General features: G+C 58.9%; 1 protein-coding gene across 4 annotated transcripts in view; it reads left to right on the top strand.

The window, feature by feature from the left end:
• LOC138554389 (zinc finger protein 271-like) overlaps positions 1–21,563 on the top strand; it is a 189,199-nt gene that overhangs the window by 118,699 nt on the left and 48,937 nt on the right. Inside the window, exon 2 of one of the 4 annotated variants that reach the window (XM_069642580.1) lies at positions 13,640–14,376. The exons of 1 other annotated variant lie outside the window; for it this stretch is intronic. The gene's annotated coding sequence lies outside the window, so the exon portion shown is untranslated. 2 more of the 4 variants (XM_069642582.1, XM_069642581.1) reach the window with 2 other exon arrangements.

Here is a 21,563-nt window from a genome sequence, read left to right as displayed (position 1 = left end):
CAGGGGTGTGCTGTGTGTGTGGAGGAGCAGGGATGTGCTGTGTGTGGGGGAGTAGGGGGTGTGCTGTGCTGTGTGTGGGGGAGCAGGGGTGTGCTGTGCTGTGTGTGGAGGAGTAGGGGGTGTGCTGTGCTGTGTGTGGAGGCGCAGGGGGTGTGCTGTGTGTGGGGGAGCAGGGGTGTGCTGTGCTGTGTGTGGAGGAGCAGGGGGTGTGCTGTGCTGTGTGTGGAGGAGCAGGGGTGTGCTGTGCTGTGTGTAGAGTAGCAGGGGGTGTGCTTTGCTCTGTAGAGTAGCAGGGGGTGTGCTTTGCTCTGTAGAGGAGCAGGGGATGTGCAGGGGGTGTGCTTTGCTCTGTGGAGGAGCAGGGGATGTGCTGTGTGTAGAGGAGCAGGGGGTGCTGTGTGTAGAGGAGCAGGGTGTGTGCTGTGTATGGGAGAGCAGGGGATGTGCTCTGTGTGGAGGAGCAGGGGGTGTGCTGTGCTCTGTGTGGAGGAGCAGGGGATGTGCTGTGTGTGGAGGAGCAGGGGATGTGCTGTGTGTAGAGGAGCAGGGGGGTGCTGTGTGTGGAGGAGCAGGGTGTGTGCTGTGTGTAGAGGAGCAGGGGATGTGCTGTGTGTGGAGGAGCAGGGGGTGTGCTGTGCTCTGTGTGGAGGAGCAGGGGGTGTGCTGTGCTCTGTGTGGAGGAGCAGGGGGTGTGCTGTGCTCTGTGTGGAGGAGCAGGGGGTGTGCTGTGCTCTGTATGGAGGAGCAGGGGGTGTGCTGTGTGTGGAGGAGCAGGGGATGTGCTGTGTGTAGAGGAGCAGGGGGTGCTGTGTGTAGAGGAGCAGGGGGTGCTGTGTGTAGAGGAGCAGGGTGTGTGCTGTGTATGGGAGAGCAGGGGATGTGCTGTGTGTGGAGGAGCAGGGGGTGTGCTGTGCTGTGTGTGGAGGAGCAGGGGATGTGCTTTGTGTGGAGGAGCAGGGGATGTGCTGTGTGTAGAGGAGCAAGGGGTGCTGTGTGTAGAGGAGCAGGGTGTGTGCTGTGTATGGGAGAGCAGGGGGTGTGCTGTGCGCTGTGTGGAGGAGCAGGGGATGTGCTGTGTGTAGAGGAGCAGAGGATGTGCTGTGTGTAGAGGAGCAGGGTGTGTGCTGTGTGTGGAGGAGCAGGGGGTGTGCTGTGTGTGGAGGAGCAGGGGGTGTGCTGTGCTCTGTGTGGAGGAGCAGGGGATGTGCTTTGCTGTGTGTAGAGGAGCAGGGGGTGTGCTGTGCTGTGTGTGGAGGGGCAGTGGATGTGCTGTGCTGTGTGTAGAGGAGCAGGGTGTGTGCTGTGTATGGGAGAGCAGGGGGTGTGCTGTGTGGAGGAGCAGGGGAGGTGTTGTGTGTGGAGGAGCAAGGGGGTGTGCGGTGTGTGGAAGATTAGGGGGTGTGCTGTGCTGTGTGTGGAGGGGCAGTGGATGTGCTGTGCTGTGTGTGGAGGAGCAGGAGGTGTGCTGTGTGTGGAGGAGCAGGGGAGGTGCTGTGTGTGGAGGAGCAGGAGAGGTGTGTGTGGAGGAGCAGGGGATGTACTGTGCTGTGTGTGGAGGAGCAGGGGCTGTGTGTGGAGGAGCAGGGGGTGTGCTGTGCTCTGTGTAGAGGAACAGGGGATGTGCTGTGCTGTGTGTAGAGGAGCAGGGGATGTGCTGTGCTGTGTGTAGAGGAGCAGGGGATGTGCTGTGTGTAGAGGAGCAGGGGATGTGCTGTGTGTGGAGGAGCAGGGTGTGTGCTATGCTCTGTAGAGGAGCAGGGTGTGTGCTATGCTCTGTAGAGGAGCAGGGGGTGTGCTGTGTGTGGAGGAGCAGGGGTGTGTGCTATGCTCTGTAGAGGAGCAGGGGATGTGCTGTGTGTGGAGGAGCAGGGGGTGTGCTTTGCTCTGTAGAGGAGCAGGGGGTGTGCTGTGTGTGGAGGAGCAGGGGATGTGCTGTGTGTGGAGGAGCAGGGGATGTGCTGTGTGTGGAGGAGCAGGGTGTGTGCTGTGTGTAGAGGAGCAGGGTGTGTGCTGTGTGTAGAGGAGCAGGGTGTGTGCTGTGTGTGGCGGAGCAGGGGATGTGCTGTGTGTGGAGGAGCAGGGGATGTGCTGTGTGTAGAGGAGCAGGGGATGTGCTGTGTGTAGAGGAGCAGGGGATGTGCTGTGTGTAGAGGAGCTGGGGATGTGCTGTGTGTAGAGGAGCAGGGGGTGCTGTGTGTAGACGAGCAGGGTGTGTGCTGTGTATGGGAGAGCAGGGGATGTGCTCTGTGTGGAGGAGCAGGGGGTGTGCTGTGCTCTGTGTGGAGGAGCAGGGGATGTGCTGTGTTTAGAGGAGCAGGGGGTGCTGTGTGTAGAGGAGCTGGGTGTGTGCTGTGTATGGGAGAGCAGAGGATGTGCTGTGTGTGGAGGAGCAGGGGGTGTGCTGTGCTCTGTGTGGAGGAGCAGGGGATGTGCTGTGTGTGGAGGAGCAGGGGATGTGCTGTGTGTAGAGGAGCAGGGTGTGTGCTGTGTGTGGAGGAGCAGGGGATGTGCTGTGTGTGGAGGAGCAGGGGAGGTGCTGTGTGTGGAGGTGCAGGGGGTGTGCTGTGCTGTGTGTGGAGGGGCAGGGGATGTGCAGTGTGTGGAGTAGCAGGGGATGTGCTGTGCTGTGTGTGGAGGAGCAGGGGAGGTGCTGTGCTGTGTGTGTGGAGGAGCAGGGGAGGTGCTGTGTGTGGAGGAGCAGGGGAGGGGCTGTGTGTGGAGGAGCAGGGGATGTACTGTGCTGTGTGTGGAGGAGCAGGGGATGTACTGTGTGTGGAGGAGCAGGGGAGGTGCTGTGTGTGGAGGAGCAGAGGTTGTGCTGTGCTCTGTGTGGAGGAGCAGGGGGTGTGCTGTGCTCTGTGTGGAGGAGCAGGGGTTGTCCTGTGCTCTGTGTGGAGGTGCAGGGGAGGTGCTGTGTGTGGAGGAGCAGGGGGTGTGCTGTGCTGTGTGTGGAGGAGCAGGGGTGTGTGCTATGCTCTGTAGAGGAGCAGGGTGTGTGTGCTATGCTCTGTAGAGGAGCAGGGTGTGTGTGCTATGCTCTGTAGAGGAGCAGGGGTGTGCTGTGTATGGGAGAGCAGGGAATGTGCTGTGTGTAGAGGAGCAGGGGATGTGCTGTGCTGTGTGTAGAGGAGCATGGGATGTGCTGTGCTGTGTGTGGAGGAGCAGGGGGTGTGCTGTGTGTGGAGGAGCAGGGGTGTGCTGTGCTGTGTGTGGGGGAGCAGGGGAGGTGCTGTGCTGTGTGTGGAGGAGCAGGGGTGTGTGCTTTGCTCTGTAGAGGAGCAGGGGTGTGCTGTGTATGGGAGAGCAGGGGATGTGCTGTGCTGTGTATGGGAGAGCAGGGGGTGTGCTGTGTATGGGAGAGCAGGGGGTGTGCTGTGTATGGGAGAGCAGGGGGGACTGTGGAAGAACAGGAGGGGAAGTGTGGGGGAGAGAGCAGGGGGGTTGTGTGGGGGGGAGCAGGGGGTGTGCTGTGCTCTGTGTGGAGGAGCAGGGGATGTGCTGTGTGTAGAGGAGCAGGGGGTGTTGTGTGTAGAGGAGCAGGGTGTGTGCTATGTATGGGAGAGCAGGGGATGTGCTGTGTGTGGAGGAGCAGGGGGTGTGCTGTGCTCTGTGTGGAGGAGCAGGGGGTGTGCTGTGTGTAGAGGAGCAGGGGATGTGCTGTGTGTAGAGGAGCGGGTGTGTGCTGTGTATGGGAGAGCAGGGGGTGTGCTCTGTGTGGAGGAGCAGGGGATGTGCTGTGCTGTGTGTAGAGGAGCAGGGGATGCTGTGTGTAGAGGAGCAGGGTGTGTGCTGTGTATGGGAGAGCAGGGGGTGTGCTGTGTGGAGGAGCAGGGGAGGTGCTGTGTGTGGAGGAGCAGGGGGTGTGCTGTGCTGTGTGTGGAGGAGCAGGGGGTGTGCTGTGCTGTGTGTGGAGGAGCAGGGGATGTGCTGTGCTGTGTGTGGAGGGGCAGTGGATGTGCTGTGCTGTGTGTGGAGGGGCAGTGGATGTGCTGTGCTGTGTGTGGAGGAGCAGGGGGTGTGCTGTGTGTGGAGGAGCAGGGGAGGTGCTGTGTGTGGAGGAGCAGGGGAGGTGCTGTGTGTGGAGGAGCAGGGGATGTGCTGTGCTATGTGTGGAGGAGCAGGGGCTGTGTGTGGAGGAGCAGGGGGTGTGCTGTGCTCTGTAGAGGAGCAGGGTGTGTGCTATGCTCTGTAGAGGAGCAGGGGGTGTGCTGTGTGTGGAGGAGCAGGGGTGTGTGCTATGCTCCGTAGAGGCCAGGGGGTGTGCTGTGTGTGGAGGAGCAGGGGCTGTGCTGTGTGTGGAGGAGCAGGGGATGTGCTGTGTGTAGAGGAGCAGGGGATGTACTGTGCTGTGTGTGGAGGAGCAGGGTGTGTGCTATGCTCTGTAGAGGAGCAGGGTGTGTGCTATGCTCTGTAGAGGAGCAGGGGGTGTGCTGTGTGTGGAGGAGCAGGGGTGTGTGCTATGCTCTGTAGAGGCCAGGGGGTGTGCTGTGTGTGGAGGAGCAGGGGCTGTGCTGTGTGTGGAGGAGCAGGGTGTGTGCTGTGTGTAGAGGAGCAGGGTGTGTGCTGTGTATGGGAGAGCAGGGGATGTGCTGTGTGTGGAGGAGCAGGGGGTGTGCTGTGCTCTGTGTGGAGGAGCAGGGGATGTGCTGTGTGTAGAGGAGCAGGGGATGTGCTGTGTGTAGAGGAGCAGGGGGTGCTGTGTGTAGAGGAGCAGGGTGTGTGCTGTGTATGGGAGAGCAGGGGACGTGCTCTGTGTGGAGGAGCAGGGGGTGTGCTGTGCTCTGTGTGGAGGAGCAGGGGATGTGCTGTGTGTAGAGGAGCAGGGGGTGCTGTGTGTAGAGGAGCAGGGGGTGCTGTGTGTAGAGGAGCAGGGTGTGTGCTGTGTATGGGAGAGCAGGGGATGTGCTGTGTGTGGAGGAGCAGGGGGTGTGCTGTGCTCTGTGTGGAGGAGCAGGGGGTGCTGTGTGTAGAGGAGCAGGGGGTGCTATGTGTAGAGGAGCAGGGGGTGTGCTGTGTGTGGAGGAGCAGGGGGTGTGCTGTGTGTGGAGGAGCAGGGGAGGTGCTGTGTGTGGAGGAGCAGGGGGTGTGCTGTGCTGTGTGTGGAGGGGCAGGGGATGTGCTCTGCTGTGTGTGGAGGAGCAGGGGATGTGCTGTGCTGTGTGTGCAGGAGCAGGGGGTGTGCTGTGCTGTGTGTGTGGAGGAGCAGGGGAGGTGCTGTGTGTGTGGAGGAGCTGGGGAGGTGCTGTGTGGGGAGGAGCAGGGGAGGTGCTGTGTGTGGAGGAGCAGGGGAGGTGCTGTGTGTGGAGGAGCAGGGGGTGTGCTGTGCTCTGTGTGGAGGAGCAGGGGGTGTGCTGTGCTCTGTGTGGAGGAGCAGGGGAGGTGCTGTGTGTGGAGGAGCAGGGGGTGTGCTGTGTGTGGAGGAGCAAGGGTGTGTGCTATGCTCTGTAGAGGAGCAGGGTGTGTGTGCTATGCTCTGTAGAGGAGCAGGGTGTGTGTGCTATGCTCTGTAGAAGAGCAGGGTGTGTGTGCTATGCTCTGTAGAGGAGCAGGGTGTGTGTGCTATGCTCTGTAGAGGAGCAGGGGTGTGCTGTGTATGGGAGAGCAGGGGATGTGCTGTGTGTGGAGGAGCAGGGGATGTGCTGTGCTGTGTGTAGAGGAGCATGGGATGTGCTGTGCTGTGTGTAGAGGAGCAGGGGATGTGCTGTGCTGTGTGTAGAGGAACAGGGGATGTGCTGTGCTGTGTGTGGAGGAGCAGGGTGTGTGCTATGCTCTGTAGAGGAGCAGGGGGTGTGCTTTGCTATGTAGAGGAGCAGGGGTGTGTGCTTTGCTCTGTAGAGGAGCAGGGGTGTACTTTGCTTTGTAGAGGAGCAGGGGGTGCGCTGTGCTGTGTGTGGGGGAGCAGGGGTGTGCTGTGCTGTGTGTGGGGAGCAGGGGTGTGCTGTGCTGTGTGTGGAGGAGCAGGGGTGTGCTGTGTGTTAAGGAGCAGGGGTGTGCTGTGTGTGGAGGAGCAGGGGGTGTGCTGTGTGTGGAGGAGCAGGGGTGTGCTGTGTGTGGAGGAGCAGGGGTGTGCTGTGTGTGGGGGAGCAGGGGGTGTGCTGTGCTGTGTGTGGGGGAGCAGGGGTGTGCTGTGCTGTGTGTGGAGGAGTAGGGGGTGTGCTGTGCTGTGTGTGGAGGAGCAGGGGGTGTGCTGTGCTGTGTGTGGGGGAGCAGGGGTGTGCTGTGTGTGGAGGAGCAGGGGGTGTGCTGTGCTGTGTGTGGAGGAGCAGGGGTGTGCTGTGCTGTGTGTAGAGTAGCAGGGGGTGTGCTTTGCTCTGTAGAGTAGCAGGGGGTGTGCTTTGCTCTGTAGAGGAGCAGGGGATGTGCAGGGGGTGTGCTTTGCTCGGTGGAGGAGCAGGGGATGTGCTGTGTGTAGAGGAGCAGGGGGTGCTGTGTGTAGAGGAGCAGGGTATGTGCTGTGTATGGGAGAGCAGGGGATGTGCTCTGTGTGGAGGAGCAGGGGGTGTGCTGTGCTCTGTGTGGAGGAGCAGGGGATGTGCTGTGTGTGGAGGAGCAGGGGATGTGCTGTGTGTAGAGGAGCAGGGGGTGCTGTGTGTAGAGGAGCAGGGTGTGTGCTGTGTGTAGAGGAGCAGGGGATGTGCTGTGTGTGGAGGAGCAGGGGGTGTGCTGTGCTCTGTGTGGAGGAGCAGGGGGTGTGCTGTGCTCTGTGTGGAGGAGAAGGGGGTGTGCTGTGCTCTGTGTGGAGGAGCAGGGGGTGTGCTGTGCTCTGTGTGGAGGAGCAGGGGATGTGCTGTGTGTAGAGGAGCAGGGGATGTGCTGTGTGTAGAGGAGCAGGGGGTGCTGTGTGTAGAGGAGCAGGGTGTGTGCTGTGTATGGGAGAGCAGGGGATGTGCTGTGTGTGGAGGAGCAGGGGGTGTGCTGTGCTGTGTGTGGAGGAGCAGGGGATGTGCTTTGTGTGGAGGAGCAGGGGATGTGCTGTGTGTAGAGGAGCAAGGGGTGCTGTGTGTAGAGGAGCAGGGTGTGTGCTGTGTATGGGAGAGCAGGGGGTGTGCTGTGCGCTGTGTGGAGGAGCAGGGGATGTGCTGTGTGTAGAGGAGCAGAGGATGTGCTGTGTGTAGAGGAGCAGGGTGTGTGCTGTGTGTGGAGGAGCAGGGGGTGTACTGTGTGTGGAGGAGCAGGGGGTGTGCTGTGCTCTGTGTGGAGGATCAGGGGGTGTGCTGTGCTCTGTGTGGAGGAGCAGGGGGTGTGCTGTGCTCTGTGTGGAGAAGCAGGGGATGTGCTTTGCTGTTTGTAGAGGAGCAGGGGGTGTGCTGTGCTGTGTGTGGAGGGGCAGTGGATGTGCTGTGCTGTGTGTAGAGGAGCAGGGTGTGTGCTGTGTATGGGAGAGCAGGGGGTGTGCTGTGTGGAGGAGCAGGGGAGGTGTTGTGTGTGGAGGAGCAAGGGGGTGTGCTGTGCTGTGTGTGGAAGATTAGGGGGTGTGCTGTGCTGTGTGTGGAGGGGCAGTGGATGTGCTGTGCTGTGTGTGGAGGAGCAGGGGGTGTGCTGTGTGTGGAGGAGCAGGGGAGGTGCTGTGTGTGGAGGAGCAGGAGAGGTGTGTGTGGAGGAGCAGGGGATGTACTGTGCTGTGTGTGGAGGAGCAGGGGCTGTGTGTGGAGGAGCAGGGGGTGTGCTGTGCTCTGTGTAGAGGAACAGGGGATGTGCTGTGCTGTGTGTAGAGGAGCAGGGGATGTGCTGTGCTGTGTGTAGAGGAGCAGGGGATGTGCTGTGTGTAGAGGAGCAGGGGATGTGCTGTGCTGTGTGTGGAGGAGCAGGGTGTGTGCTATGCTCTGTAGAGGAGCAGGGTGTGTGCTATGCTCTGTAGAGGAGCAGGGGGTGTGCTGTGTGTGGAGGAGCAGGGGTGTGTGCTATGCTCTGTAGAGGAGCAGGGGATGTGCTGTGTGTGGAGGAGCAGGGGGTGTGCTTTGCTCTGTAGAGGAGCAGGGGTTGTGCTGTGTGTGGAGGAGCAGGGGATGTGCTGTGTGTGGAGGAGCAGGGGATGTGCTGTGTGTGGAGGAGCAGGGTGTGTGCTGTGTGTAGAGGAGCAGGGTGTGTGCTGTGTAGTGGAGCAGGGTGTGTGCTGTGTGTGGAGGAGCATGGGATGTGCTGTGTGTGGAGGAGCAGGGGATGTGCTGTGTGTGGAGGAGCAGGGGATGTGCTGTGTGTAGAGGAGCAGGGGGTGCTGTGTCTAGACGAGCAGGGTGTGTGCTGTGTATGGGAGAGCAGGGGATGTGCTCTGTGTGGAGGAGCAGGGGGTGTGCTGTGCTCTGTGGAGGAGCAGGGGATGTGCTGTGTGTGGAGGAGCAGGGGATGTGCTGTGTGTAGAGGAGCAGGGTGTGTGCTGTGTGTGGAGGAGCAGGGGATGTGCTGTGTGTGGAGGAGCAGGGGAGGTGCTGTGTGTGGAGGTGCAGGGGGTGTGCTGTCCTGTGTGTGGAGGGGCAGGGGATGTGCAGTGTGTGGAGTAGCAGGGGATGTGCTGTGCTGTGTGTGGAGGAGCAGGGGGTGTGCTGTGTGTGTGGAGGAGCAGGGGAGGTTCTGTGCTGTGTGTGTGGAGGAGCAGGGGAGGTGCTGTGTGTGGAGGAGCAGGGGAGGTGCTGTGTGTGGAGGAGCAGGGGATGTACTGTGCTGTGTGTGGAGGAGCAGGGGATGTACTGTGTGTGGAGGAGCAGGGGAGGTGCTGTGTGTGGAGGAGCAGGGTTTGTGCTGTGCTCTGTGTGGAGGAGCAGGGGGTGTGCTGTGCTCTGTGTGGAGGAGCAGGGGTTGTCCTGTGCTCTGTGTGGAGGTGCAGGGGAGGTGCTGTGTGTGGAGGAGCAGGGGTGTGTGCTATGCTCTGTAGAGGAGCAGGGTGTGTGTGCTATGCTCTGTAGAGGAGCAGGGGTGTGCTGTGTATGGGAGAGCAGGGAATGTGCTGTGTGTAGAGGAGCAGTGGATGTGCTGTGCTGTGTGTAGAGGAGCATGGGATGTGCTGTGCTGTGTGTGGAGGAGCAGGGGGTGTGCTGTGTGTGGAGGAGCAGGGGTGTGCTGTGCTGTGTGTGGGGGAGCAGGGGAGTTGCTGTGCTGTGTGTCGAGGAGCAGGGGTGTGTGCTTTGCTCTGTAGAGGAGCAGGGGTGTGCTGTGTATGGGAGAGCAGGGGATGTGCTGTGCTGTGTATGGGAGAGCAGGGGGTGTGCTGATGAATGGGAGAGCAGGGGGGACTGTGGAAGAACAGGAGGGGAAGTGTGGGGGAGAGAGCAGGGGGGTTGTGTGGGGGGGGAGCAGGTGTAACTTGTGTGTGGGAGAGCAGTGGAGCATGTAGGGTGGGAGAGCAGGGGTGTGTGTGTGTGTGTGTGTGTGTGTGTGTGTGTGTGTGTGTGTGTGTGTGTGTGTGTGTGTGTGTGTGTGTGTGTGTGTGTGTGTGTGTGTGTGTGTGTGTGTGTGTGTGTGTGTGTGTGTGTGTGTGTGTGTGTGTGTGTGTGTGTGTGTGTGTGTGTGTGTGTGTGTGTGTGTGTGTGTGTGTGTGTGTGTGTGTGTGTGTGTGTGTGTGTGTGTGTGTGTGTGTGTGTGTGTGTGTGTGTGTGTGTGTGTGTGTGTGTGTGTGTGTGTGTGTGTGTGTGTGTGTGTGTGTGTGTGTGTGTGTGTGTGTGTGTGTGTGTGTGTGTGTGTGTGTGTGTGTGTGTGTGTGTGTGTGTGTGTGTGTGTGTGTGTGTGTGTGTGTGTGTGTGTGTGTGTGTGTGTGTGTGTGTGTGTGTGTGTGTGTGTGTGTGTGTGTGTGTGTGTGTGTGTGTGTGTGTGTGTGTGTGTGTGTGTGTGTGTGTGTGTGTGTGTGTGTGTGTGTGTGTGTGTGTGTGTGTGTGTGTGTGTGTGTCCGTCCAGCAGGTGGTGTGCTGTGTATGGCAGAGCAGGAGGGGAAATCTGGGGGAGAGAGCAGGAGGGTTGTGGGGGGGAGCAGGTGTGACCTGTGTGTGGGAGAGCGGGGGAGCATGTAGGGGGGGAAGAGCAGGGGTGTGTGCTCTGTGTGTGGGACCAGCAGGTTGTGTGCTATGTATAGGGCCAGCAGGGGTTGTGCTGTGTACGGCAGAGCGGGGGGGAGGGGGGATGTGGGAGAACAGGAGGGGAAGTGTGGGGTAGAGAATAGGGGGGTTCTGTTGCCAGGAGCTGGTGTGACCTTTGTGTAGGGGAGCATGTAGGGTGGGAGAGCAGGTGTGTGTGCTGTGTGTGTGGGGTCAGCAGGGTGTGTGCTATGTGTGTAGGGCCAGCAGGGGGAAGTGTGGGAGAGAGAGCAGGGGGGTTGTGTGGGGGGAGCAGGTCTGACTGTGTGGGAGAGCAGGGGAGCATGTAGGGGGGAGAGAAGGGGCGTGTGCTGTTGTGCTGTGTGTGTGGGGCCAGCATGGTCTGTGCTATGTGTAGGGCCAGCAGGGGGGACTGTGGGAGACAGGAGGGGAAGTGTGGGGGAGAGAGCGTGGGGTTATGTGGGGGGGAGCAGGTGTGACCTGTGTGTGGAACAGCAGGGGAGCATGTAGGGGGGAGAGCAGGAGTGTGTGCTGTGTGTGGGGGGGCAGCAGGGTGTGTGCTATGTGTAGGGCCAGCAGGGGTGTGCTGTGTATGGCAGAGCAATGGGGACTGTGGGTGAACAGGAGGGGAAGTGTGGGGGAGAGGGCAGGGGGGTTGTGTGGGGGTGAGCAGGTGTGACCTGTGTGTGGGAGAGCAGGGGAGCATGTAGGGTGGGAAAGAAGGGGTGTGTGCTGTGTGTGTGGGGCCAGCAGTGTGTGTGTTATTTGTAGGGCCAGCACGGGGTGTGCTGTGTATGGCAGAGCAGGTGGGATTGTGGGAGAACAGGAGGGGTAATGTGGGGGAGAGAGCAGGGGGGTTGTTTGGGGGGAGTAGGTGTGACCTGTGAGTGGGAGAGCAGGGGAGCATGTAGGGTGGGAGAGTAGGGGTGTGTGCTGTGTGTGTGTGTGTGTGGCCAGCAGGGTGTGTGCTATGTGTAGGGCCAGCAGGGGGTGTGCTGTGTATGGCAGAGCAGGGGGAACTGTGTGGGAGAACAGGAGGGGAAGTGTGGGGGAGAGAGCAGGCGGTTGTGTGGGGGGGAGCAGGTGTGGCCTGTGTGTGGGAGAGCAGGGGAGCATGTAGGATGGGAGAGCAGGGGTGTGTACTGTGTGTGTAGGGCCAGCAGGGGGTGTGTTGCGTATGACAGAGCAGGTGGGACTGTGGGAGAACAGGAGGGGTAATGTGGGGAAGAGAGCAGGGGGGATGTTTGGGGGGAGTAGGTGTGACCTATGTGTGGGAGAGCAGGGGAGCATGTAGGGTGGGAGAGCAGGGGTGTGTGCTGTGTGTGTGTGTGGCCAACAGGGTGTGTGTTATGTGTAGGGCCAGCAGTGGGGACTGTGGGAGAACAGGAGTGGAAGTGTGGGGGAGAAAGCAGGGGGGTTATGTGGGGGGAGCAGGTGTGGCCTGTGTGTGGGAGAGCAGAGGAGCATGAAGGGGGTAGAGCCGGTGTGTGCGCTATGTGTGTGGGGCCAGCAGGGTGTGCTTTATGTGTAGGGCCAGCAGGGGGCGTGCTGTGTATGGCAGAGCAGGTGGGACTGTGGGAGAACAGGAGGGGTAATGTGGGGAAGAGAGCAGGGGGGTTGTTTGGGGGGAGCAGGTGTGACCTGTGTGTGGGAGAGCAGGGGAGCATGTAGGGTGGGAGAGCGGGGATGTGTGCTGTGTGTGTGGGGCCAGCAGGGTGTGTGCTATATGCAGGGCCAGCAGGGGGGACTGTGGGAGAACAGGAGTGCAATTGTGGGGGAGAGAGCAGGGGGGTTGTGTGGGGGGGAGGTGTGGCCTGTGTGTGGGAGAGCAGAGGAGCATGTAGGGGGGAGAGCAGGTGTGTGTGCTATGTGTAGGGCCAGCAGGGGGTGTGCTGTGTATGGCTGAGCAGGGGGAACTGTGTGGGAGAACAGGAGTGGAAGTGTGGGGGGGAGCAGGGGAGCATGTAGGGTGGGTGAGCAGAGGTGTGTTGTATGTGTGGGGCCTGCAGGGTGTGTGCTATGTGGGAGAACAGGAGGGGAAGTGTTGGGGAGAGAGCAGGTGGGTTGTGTGGGGGGGATCAGGTTTGACCTGTGTGTGGGAGAGCAGGGGAGCATGTATGGTGGGGGAGCAGTGGTGTGTGCTGTGCGTGTGGGGCCAGCAGGGGGTGTGCTGTGTATGGCTGAGCAGGGGGAGCTAAGTGGGAGAACAGGAGGGGAAGTGTTGGGGAGAGAGCAGGTGGGTTGTGTGGGGGGGGATCAGGTTTGACCTGTGTGTGGGAGAGCAGGGGAGCATGTATGGTGGGGGAGCAGTGGTGTGTGCTGTGCGTGTGGGGCCAGCAGGGGGTGTGCTGTGTATGGCTGAGCAGGGGGAGCTAAGTGGGAGAACAGGAGGGGAAGTGTGGGGGAGAGCAAAGGGGGTTGTGTGGGGGGGAGCAGGTGTGACCTGTGCGTGGGAGAGCAGGGGAGCATGTAGGGGGGGAGCAGGGGTGTGTGCTGTGTGTGGAGACAGCAGGGTGTGTGCTGTGTGTAGGGCCAGCGGGGGGTGTGCTGTGTATGGCAGAGCAGGGGGGACTGTGGGAGAACAGGAGGGGAAGCGTGGGGGAGAGAGCAGGGGGGTTGTGTGGGGGGAGCAGGTGTGACCTGTGTGTGGGAGAGCAGGGGAGCATGTAGGGTGGGAGAGCAGGGGTGTGTGCTGTGTGTGTGGGGCCAGCAGGGTGTGTGCTATGTGTAGGGCCAGCAGGGGCTGTACTGTGTATGGCAGAGCAGGAGGGACTGTGGGAGAACAGGAGGGGAAGTGTGGGGCAGAGAGCAGGGGGGGGGTTCTGTGGGGGGAGCAGGTGTGACCTGTGTGTGGGAGAGTGGGGGAGCATGTAGGGTGGGAGAGCAGGGTGTGTACTGTGTGTGTAGGGCCAGCAGGGGGTGTGCTGTGAATGGCAGAGCAGGGGGGACTGTGGGAGAACAGGAGAGGGAATCTCGGTGAGGAGGCCCCGGCAGGGGCGTCTATTCAACCCCTTATTTGCAGGACAAAAAAATGAGATCATCCCTGCCAATGAAAAGTTTAGGTTTTAACCATTTTTCCTGGAATAGAAGAATATCATGAATTTTAATTGTGTATTAGTCAAGAGAGTATTCCAGGAAGATACCCAGATGAAAATGAATTGACCGTTTTCTCATAGTGTTGGTTTAGAGTCTTTTTTTGTATATTGTAACAGTGTTGTAATCGCTGACCAAGTGGGGGTTTCAATAGCTTTGGTATGAACAGAAGTTATTGCCACTGCTGACTGACTATGCTTTGTTGTAATCATCTGACCCGTCAGTGGTTTATACACTTACACCCAACCTGAATGTGTAGGTTCTCATTTCCTGAGAGGGGACAATGGGCATTATGCCGTTGTTCATCGGTGGAGTCGGCACATGAAACCTATGAGTCTCATAACCCATAATGAGCCGCTTCTAGAAGTAGGGTCTTCAGCCAGGTCTGCAGTAAAATGAGTGTTCTTTATGTTGGCTGTATTCGATCCTGTGGACGGGCAGATTCAGAAGTGCTATTTATCTGTTGGATGATGTGCTCTCTCTCTCTCTCTCTCTCTCTCTCTCTCTCTCTCTCTCTCTCTCAGGTTCACTACCACGAGGATACACATTATGTTATACTGATAAAGTAGCAATTCAGCGCAGGTACACAGGGCGCCTAGAAGATAACTCACTCGTCATGGAAACTGCAGCAGTCTGTGCGCTCTGTGAAGCTTAAGGAATCGATTAATCATCTGCATTGGGTTTGTCGGAATCATGGACCAGGTGAAGAGTGACTCATGGGATCTTTCTGCAGGACATTGTGAGGGGCCCATGGACTGGGTGAAGATTGAAGTAGGTGAGGAGACCACGGCCGAGAATCAGGAGGACACCATGAGATATGTGAAGACTGAGGGAGGCGAGGAACCTTTAACCAAGAGTCCACAGGGCTCCACGAACTTGGTGAAGATCCAAGTATGGGAGGGGTCTTCTCCCAGGGATCACGAGGACCTGACGGACCAGGGGAAGGCTGAACGAGATCAGCCATCTGCCCCATATCATCCTGACGCCGTAGAATGGGTAAAGATTGAAGTGGGCACAGAGCCATCTGCTCAGGATCACCAGGACTGGTGTCACCCTGTGAAAATTGAAAGGGAGGAACTCTCTACCTACTATCGTGAGAACCCTGTAAACGAGTTGAACACTAAAGACTGGGAAGAAACCTCTCACACTAAATATCCAGATTTCCTTAAAGTCATGCCCCTTGAAGATGTGGTCAAGCAACCATTTGCCAATGAACATGAGGATCCTGGCAAAGGAGGGAAGATTGAAGGCTCAGCCTCAGGTATGGGTTATGCTCAGTTCATTAAAAAATGAATGTTTTATGTAATGAGGTTAGAATGATGGCACGTGCATGGACCTCCTGAGCGTCCTCATGTGCTGGCATGAGCATGGACCTCCTGAGCGTCCTCATGTGCTGGCATGAGCATGGACCTCCTGAGCGTCCTCATGTGCTGGCATGAGCAGGCCTCCTGAGTTCTGGGTCCCTTCTGGTCCAGAATCCTTGTGCATCTAAATGAGGAGGGTTTACCAGGCAGTGAGCCAACTAAACCTGAGTTAACGAACATGAATAAAAGACATTATTCCAAAAACTACTTTCAATTTGAAACTCCACGTAAATGGCCAGTCTCCACAAAACAGTACAGTGACTCTCTACCTGCTATTATCAGAACCCCATAAACGAGTTGAACACTGAATGTCCCGAAAGTTCACCCTTTGAAGACATGGACAGGGAAACCTTTGCCAATGAACACGAGGATCCAGAGAAAAGAGAGACTGTTCAAGGCTCAACCTCAGGTACAGATTACATTTCAGTTTTCTGTCCCGAGTTTATAATGACAGCATTTCAAGGAATGTTTTTTAATTGTATTGCTTATAGCTCTGACCCATGGGTGCACAGCATGCGGCCCGCGGGGCACAGAGACTTCCCTAATGGAGGGCGGCGGCCCGCCAGCAGCACCGGCCGCCGCCCTCCATTAGGAAAGTCTCTGTGGTCTAGTTCCGGGCCGGACAAAACACTGGCCCTCATTGGCTCAGCAAACACACACGCACCACGTCGCTCCTACGAGCCACGTAGTGCGCGTGTGCTGCTGAGCCAATGGAGGGCCAGCAGCACTGCGGCGGGCGTGGCCAGTAAGGCTTGATGCCGGAAGGCAGTTCAGCCTGGACCACGCCGGCCGTGGTGCGAGTCCAGCGACTTCCTGCCTGCCTTCCTGCCTTCCTTCCTGCCTTCCTGCCTGACTTCCTGCCTGCCTGCCTTCCTTCCTGCCTTCCTGCCTGACTTCCTGCCTTCCTGCCTGCCTGCCTGCACGCCTGCCTGCACACCTGCCTGACTGCCTTCCAGCACGCCCCCGGTAAGTGCTCTCTTTGTGTTTGTGTGTCGGGTGGGGGGGTGTTGGATGTGTGTGGGTGCATGTTTGAGAGTGTGCTGAGTTGGGGGGTGGGGGTTCGGGTCTGTATGGATGCATGTTTGAGAGTGTGCTGAGTTGGGGGGTGGGGGGGTTCAGGTCTGTATGGGTGCATGTTTGAGAGTGTGCTGAGTTGGGGGGTGGGGGGTTCGGGTCTGTATGGGTGCATGTTTGAGAGTGTGCTGAGTTGGGGGGTGGGGGTTCGGGTCTGTATGGGTGCATGTTTGTGTGTGTGCTGATTTGGGGGGTGGGGGTTTGGAGTTGGGGGGGTGGGGGGTTCGGGTCTGTATGGATGCATGTTTGAGAGTGTGCTGAGTTGGGGGGTGGGGGTTCGGGTCTGTATGGGTGCATGTTTGAGAGTGTGCTGAGTTGGGGGGTGGGGGGTTCGGGTCTGTATGGGTGCATGTTTGAGAGTGTGCTGAGTTGGGGGGTGGGGGTTCGGGTCTGTATGGGTGCATGTTTGAGAGTGTGCTGAGTTGGGGGGTGGGGGTTCGGGTCTGTATGGATGCATGTTTGAGAGTGTGCTGAGTTGGGGGGTGGGGGGGTTCGGGTCTGTATGGGTGCATGTTTGAGAGTGTGCTGAGTTGGGGGGTGGGGGGTTCGGGTCTGTATGGGTGCATGTTTGAGAGTGTGCTGAGTTGGGGGGTGGGGGTTCGGGTCTGTATGGGTGCATGTTTGTGTGTGTGCTGATTTGGGGGGTGGGGGTTTGGAGTTGGGGGGTGGGGGGTTCGGGTCTGTATGGATGCATGTTTGAGAGTGTGCTGAGTTGGGGGGTGGGGGTTCGGGTCTGTATGGGTGCATGTTTGAGAGTGTGCTGAGTTGGGGGGTGGGGGGTTCGGGTCTGTATGGGTGCATGTTTGAGAGTGTGCTGAGTTGGGGGGTGGGGGTTCGGGTCTGTATGGGTGCATGTTTGTGTGTGTGCTGATTTGGGGGGTGGGGGTTTGGAGTTGGGGGGTGGGGGGTTCGGGTCTGTATGGATGCATGTTTGAGAGTGTGCTGAGTTGGGGGGTGGGGGTTCGGGTCTGTATGGGTGCATGTTTGAGAGTGTGCTGAGTTGGGGGGTGGGGGGTTCGGGTCTGTATGGGTGCATGTTTGAGAGTGTGCTGAGTTGGGGGGTGGGGGTTCGGGTCTGTATGGGTGCATGTTTGAGAGTGTGCTGAGTTGGGGGGTGGGGGGTTCGGGTCTGTATGGATGCATGTTTGAGAGTGTGCTGAGTTGGGGGGTGGGGGTTCGGGTCTGTATGGGTGCATGTTTGAGAGTGTGCTGAGTTGGGGGGTGGGGGGTTCGGGTCTGTATGGGTGCATGTTTGAGAGTGTGCTGAGTTGGGGGGTGGGGGGTTCGGGTCTGTATGGATGCATGTTTGAGAGTGTGCTGAGTTGGGGGGTGGGGGGTTCGGGTCTGTATGGGTGCATGTTTGTGTGTGTGCTGAGTTGGGGTGTGGGGGGTTCGGGTCTGTATGGGTGCATGTTTGTGTGTGTGCTGATTTGGGGGGTGGGGGTTTGGAGTTGGGGGGTGGGGGGTTCGGGTCTGTATGGGTGCATGTTTGAGAGTGTGCTGAGTTGGGGGGTGGGGGTTCGGGTCTGTATGGGTGCATGTTTGAGAGTGTGCTGAGTTGGGGGGTGGGGGGTTCGGGTCTGTATGGGTGCATGTTTGAGAGTGTGCTGAGTTGGGGGGTGGGGGGTTCGGGTCTGTATGGATGCATGTTTGAGAGTGTGCTGAGTTGGGGGGTGGGGGGTTCGGGTCTGTATGGGTGCATGTTTGTGTGTGCTGAGTTGGGGGGTGGGGGGTTTGGGTCTGTATGGGTGCATGTTTGTGTGTGTGCTGAGTTGGGGGGTGGGGGTTTGGAGTTGGGGGGTGGGGGGTTCGGGTCTGTATGGGTGCATGTTTGAGAGTGTGCTGAGTTGGGGGGTGGGGGTTCGGGTCTGTATGGATGCATGTTTGAGAGTGTGCTGAGTTGGGGGGTGGGGGGGTTCAGGTCTGTATGGGTGCATGTTTGAGAGTGTGCTGAGTTGGGGGGTGGGGGGTTCGGGTCTGTATGGGTGCATGTTTGAGAGTGTGCTGAGTTGGGGGGTGGGGGTTCGGGTCTGTATGGGTGCATGTTTGTGTGTGTGCTGATTTGGGGGGTGGGGGTTTGGAGTTGGGGGGTGGGGGGTTCGGGTCTGTATGGATGCATGTTTGAGAGTGTGCTGAGTTGGGGGGTGGGGGTTCGGGTCTGTATGGGTGCATGTTTGAGAGTGTGCTGAGTTGGGGGGTGGGGGGTTCGGGTCTGTATGGGTGCATGTTTGAGAGTGTGCTGAGTTGGGGGGTGGGGGTTCGGGTCTGTATGGGTGCATGTTTGAGAGTGTGCTGAGTTGGGGGGTGGGGGGTTCGGGTCTGTATGGATGCATGTTTGAGAGTGTGCTGAGTTGGGGGGTGGGGGTTCGGGTCTGTATGGGTGCATGTTTGAGAGTGTGCTGAGTTGGGGGGTGGGGGGTTCGGGTCTGTATGGGTGCATGTTTGAGAGTGTGCTGAGTTGGGGGGTGGGGGGTTCGGGTCTGTATGGATGCATGTTTGAGAGTGTGCTGAGTTGGGGGGTGGGGGGTTCGGGTCTGTATGGGTGCATGTTTGTGTGTGTGCTGAGTTGGGGTGTGGGGGGTTCGGGTCTGTATGGGTGCATGTTTGTGTGTGTGCTGATTTGGGGGGTGGGGGTTTGGAGTTGGGGGGTGGGGGGTTCGGGTCTGTATGGGTGCATGTTTGAGAGTGTGCTGAGTTGGGGGGTGGGGGTTCGGGTCTGTATGGGTGCATGTTTGAGAGTGTGCTGAGTTGGGGGGTGGGGGGTTCGGGTCTGTATGGGTGCATGTTTGAGAGTGTGCTGAGTTGGGGGGTGGGGGGTTCGGGTCTGTATGGATGCATGTTTGAGAGTGTGCTGAGTTGGGGGGTGGGGGGTTCGGGTCTGTATGGGTGCATGTTTGTGTGTGCTGAGTTGGGGGGTGGGGGGTTTGGGTCTGTATGGGTGCATGTCTGTGTGTGTGCTGAGTTGGGGGGTGGGGGTTTGGAGTTGGGGGGTGGGGGGTTCGGGTCTGTATGGGTGCATGTTTGAGAGTGTGCTGAGTTGGGGGGTGGGGGTTCGGGTCTGTATGGGTGCATGTTTGAGAGTGTGCTGAGTTGGGGGGTGGGGGGGTTCAGGTCTGTATGGGTGCATGTTTGAGAGTGTGCTGAGTTGGGGGGTGGGGGGTTCGGGTCTGTATGGGTGCATGTTTGAGAGTGTGCTGAGTTGGGGGGTGGGGGGTTCGGGTCTGTATGGGTGCATGTTTGTGTGTGTGCTGATTTGGGGGGTGGGGGTTTGGAGTTGGGGGGTGGGGGGTTCGGGTCTGTATGGATGCATGTTTGAGAGTGTGCTGAGTTGGGGGGTGGGGGTTCGGGTCTGTATGGGTGCATGTTTGTGTGTGTGCTGATTTGGGGGGTGGGGGTTTGGAGTTGGGGGGTGGGGGGTTCGGGTCTGTATGGATGCATGTTTGAGAGTGTGCTGAGTTGGGGGGTGGGGGTTCGGGTCTGTATGGGTGCATGTTTGTGTGTGTGCTGATTTGGGGGGTGGGGGTTTGGAGTTGGGGGGTGGGGGGTTCGGGTCTGTATGGATGCATGTTTGAGAGTGTGCTGAGTTGGGGGGTGGGGGTTCAGGTCTGTATGGGTGCATGTTTGAGAGTGTGCTGAGTTGGGGGGTGGGGGGTTCGGGTCTGTATGGGTGCATGTTTGAGAGTGTGCTGAGTTGGGGGGTGGGGGTTCGGGTCTGTATGGGTGCATGTTTGAGAGTGTGCTGAGTTGGGGGGTGGGGGTTCGGGTCTGTATGGATGCATGTTTGAGAGTGTGCTGAGTTGGGGGGTGGGGGGGTTCGGGTCTGTATGGGTGCATGTTTGAGAGTGTGCTGAGTTGGGGGGTGGGGGGTTCGGGTCTGTATGGGTGCATGTTTGAGAGTGTGCTGAGTTGGGGGGTGGGGGTTCGGGTCTGTATGGGTGCATGTTTGTGTGTGTGCTGATTTGGGGGGTGGGGGTTTGGAGTTGGGGGGTGGGGGGTTCGGGTCTGTATGGATGCATGTTTGAGAGTGTGCTGAGTTGGGGGGTGGGGGTTCGGGTCTGTATGGGTGCATGTTTGAGAGTGTGCTGAGTTGGGGGGTGGGGGGTTCGGGTCTGTATGGGTGCATGTTTGAGAGTGTGCTGAGTTGGGGGGTGGGGGTTCGGGTCTGTATGGGTGCATGTTTGAGAGTGTGCTGAGTTGGGGGGTGGGGGTTCGGGTCTGTATGGATGCATGTTTGAGAGTGTGCTGAGTTGGGGGGTGGGGGTTCGGGTCTGTATGGGTGCATGTTTGAGAGTGTGCTGAGTTGGGGGGTGGGGGGTTCGGGTCTGTATGGGTGCATGTTTGAGAGTGTGCTGAGTTGGGGGGTGGGGGTTCGGGTCTGTATGGGTGCATGTTTGTGTGTGTGCTGATTTGGGGGGTGGGGGTTTGGAGTTGGGGGGTGGGGGGTTCGGGTCTGTATGGATGCATGTTTGAGAGTGTGCTGAGTTGGGGGGTGGGGGTTCGGGTCTGTATGGGTGCATGTTTGAGAGTGTGCTGAGTTGGGGGGTGGGGGGTTCGGGTCTGTATGGGTGCATGTTTGAGAGTGTGCTGAGTTGGGGGGTGGGGGTTCGGGTCTGTATGGGTGCATGTTTGAGAGTGTGCTGAGTTGGGGGGTGGGGGGTTCGGGTCTGTATGGATGCATGTTTGAGAGTGTGCTGAGTTGGGGGGTGGGGGTTCGGGTCTGTATGGGTGCATGTTTGAGAGTGTGCTGAGTTGGGGGGTGGGGGGTTCGGGTCTGTATGGGTGCATGTTTGAGAGTGTGCTGAGTTGGGGGGTGGGGGGTTCGGGTCTGTATGGATGCATGTTTGAGAGTGTGCTGAGTTGGGGGGTGGGGGGTTCGGGTCTGTATGGGTGCATGTTTGTGTGTGTGCTGAGTTGGGGTGTGGGGGGTTCGGGTCTGTATGGGTGCATGTTTGTGTGTGTGCTGATTTGGGGGGTGGGGGTTTGGAGTTGGGGGGTGGGGGGTTCGGGTCTGTATGGGTGCATGTTTGAGAGTGTGCTGAGTTGGGGGGTGGGGGTTCGGGTCTGTATGGGTGCATGTTTGAGAGTGTGCTGAGTTGGGGGGTGGGGGGTTCGGGTCTGTATGGGTGCATGTTTGAGAGTGTGCTGAGTTGGGGGGTGGGGGGTTCGGGTCTGTATGGATGCATGTTTGAGAGTGTGCTGAGTTGGGGGGTGGGGGGTTCGGGTCTGTATGGGTGCATGTTTGTGTGTGCTGAGTTGGGGGGTGGGGGGTTTGGGTCTGTATGGGTGCATGTTTGTGTGTGTGCTGAGTTGGGGGGTGGGGGTTTGGAGTTGGGGGGTGGGGGGTTCGGGTCTGTATGGGTGCATGTTTGAGAGTGTGCTGAGTTGGGGGGTGGGGGTTCGGGTCTGTATGGATGCATGTTTGAGAGTGTGCTGAGTTGGGGGGTGGGGGGGTTCAGGTCTGTATGGGTGCATGTTTGAGAGTGTGCTGAGTTGGGGGGTGGGGGGTTCGGGTCTGTATGGGTGCATGTTTGAGAGTGTGCTGAGTTGGGGGGTGGGGGTTCGGGTCTGTATGGGTGCATGTTTGTGTGTGTGCTGATTTGGGGGGTGGGGGTTTGGAGTTGGGGGGTGGGGGGTTCGGGTCTGTATGGATGCATGTTTGAGAGTGTGCTGAGTTGGGGGGTGGGGGTTCGGGTCTGTATGGGTGCATGTTTGAGAGTGTGCTGAGTTGGGGGGTGGGGGGTTCGGGTCTGTATGGGTGCATGTTTGAGAGTGTGCTGAGTTGGGGGGTGGGGGTTCGGGTCTGTATGGGTGCATGTTTGAGAGTGTGCTGAGTTGGGGGGTGGGGGGTTCGGGTCTGTATGGATGCATGTTTGAGAGTGTGCTGAGTTGGGGGGTGGGGGTTCGGGTCTGTATGGGTGCATGTTTGAGAGTGTGCTGAGTTGGGGGGTGGGGGGTTCGGGTCTGTATGGGTGCATGTTTGAGAGTGTGCTGAGTTGGGGGGTGGGGGGTT

This window comes from Ambystoma mexicanum, unplaced genomic scaffold, assembly GCF_040938575.1.
Source record: "Ambystoma mexicanum isolate Mex_15411 unplaced genomic scaffold, UKY_AmexF1_1 Mex_scaf157, whole genome shotgun sequence".
NCBI classification, from domain to species: Eukaryota; Metazoa; Chordata; class Amphibia; order Caudata; family Ambystomatidae; genus Ambystoma; species Ambystoma mexicanum.
The sequence above is the reverse complement of the archived record's forward strand: the minus strand, read 5'-3'. Positions and strand labels throughout refer to the sequence as shown.